This window comes from Lasioglossum baleicum, unplaced genomic scaffold (assembly GCF_051020765.1).
Source record: "Lasioglossum baleicum unplaced genomic scaffold, iyLasBale1 scaffold2782, whole genome shotgun sequence".
Classification (NCBI taxonomy): domain Eukaryota; kingdom Metazoa; phylum Arthropoda; class Insecta; order Hymenoptera; family Halictidae; genus Lasioglossum; species Lasioglossum baleicum.
In genome coordinates, this window is record NW_027471840.1 from 17,501 (window position 1) to 19,046 (window position 1,546).

Consider the following 1,546-nt stretch of genomic DNA (forward strand, 5'->3'; position numbering starts at 1 on the left):
GAAGAACGCAGCTAATTGCGCGTCAACGTGTGAACTGCAGGACACATGAACATCGACATTTCGAACGCACATTGCGGTCCACGGATACAATTCCTGGACCACGCCTGGCTGAGGGTCGTTTACGTAACCATAAACTGCTTGCGTTGCTCTTGTAAGTCCCCGCCGTCGCTTACCTCTCCAAATATATTTTTGGAGGGCGCCAAAGAGCGTTTCGGAGTCGGGTTGCAAAGATGCTACGTACGAGCGAATGATGGGCGTTTCGTCGGCGTTTGTCGCGGTTCTGTGAAAATTGCCAATTTTTGCATTGCGTCTTATAAACACATACAAACATATATATATCTAGTTTCCACGAGAGGCGAAGTAGGGATTGGTATTTCTTACGTTCGGACTTGCGTGAGTGTTTTTACGGTGTCGTGAGTCGTATTGAAAATACGACCGCCCGTAAGGCACCGCTTCGACGAGGATCTCCAAATCTCTCACCTTCTCTGCGAAACGATTCGCCTTGCGGAAAGAAGCGTTTCCACTCATGAACATTTAACGCGCTCCCGACGTCGCCTGAAATGATGCGTATATACGAAAGAGGTATATTTACAAGAGTCTCGCGAGACTACAGAGATGGACACACAAATTATAAAAGAAAGAAAGAATACTGTGTGGCACACAGAGTGTGTGTGGTGTGGCAATGTTAAGCCCCAGGGAGAGAATATGCCTGTGCGTGGATGAGTTTCTTAACTCTACGTTATAATTGCCATACGGCGGAGGGTCGTCGTTGCCGGCGATTTCGACAAACACACATTCCTTTTCGAGTCTTCGAGGGAAGAGACGAAAGAGATCTCTCGTTCTATCGCGAACGCTTTGATGATCGATGGACAGCGGAGCAAAGCGCAGCAATGTGCGGGATGAGCACGTCGTACTTGATCGGGTCGGAATTATTCCCCGTCGTCGACGTGTCCTCGCTAATCTGTGCGATTGCCATTCCATCGCCACGTTCGCGTTGAATCGTATTGATGACGGCCTATGAGCGTCTTGAGATCTTACTCTCTTTCTCTCGTGTCTCTAATTTGGTTTTGCGTTTGATCGATGATAAATCGTTTCGTGCGCAACGTTTCTGTACCCCCGTGGTTTTTGGTTCAATTATATAGAAGTAGAGAGAAAAAGAAATCCCACCGGGTTATATGTATTATTATTTTTTTTTTTTAATAATATGTATACTCCTCTATTGGCGAGGCTTATTTCGAACTTGATTGTCACACGACGCAAAAGACACACTTGTGTGTTCACGCACGGAACAGCACCGCGGAGAGAGAAAAGGTATATCCAATGATGAAAACCTTTATGTCGGTCGCCCCATGTCTTTTCTTTTCTTCATTGTCGATTCGTGCGGAACCGCGCGATCTGTCGGTCGTCCAGTCCCCGAAAGTTCTTTTCGACGGACGTTAAAGTTAACCGGCCAGATCGTCTAGCGAGAGTTTCCGATCGACGAGAGATGAAGAAAGAATTATATTGACACTTTGGTGTGGCGCATAAGGCATATATCGGTTTTTTG

At 46.6% G+C, this 1,546-nt stretch overlaps 1 non-coding gene across 1 annotated transcript in view; it reads left to right on the plus strand.

Moving 5' to 3' along the window:
* The window catches only part of LOC143221593 (5.8S ribosomal RNA), a 155-nt gene extending 37 nt beyond the window's left edge, over positions 1-118 (plus strand). Inside the window, exon 1 of the ribosomal RNA XR_013011798.1 lies at positions 1-118. This exon is cut by the window's left edge and continues 37 nt beyond it. This is a non-coding gene — a ribosomal RNA (5.8S ribosomal RNA).
* Positions 119-1,546: the final 1,428 nt, after the last annotated feature.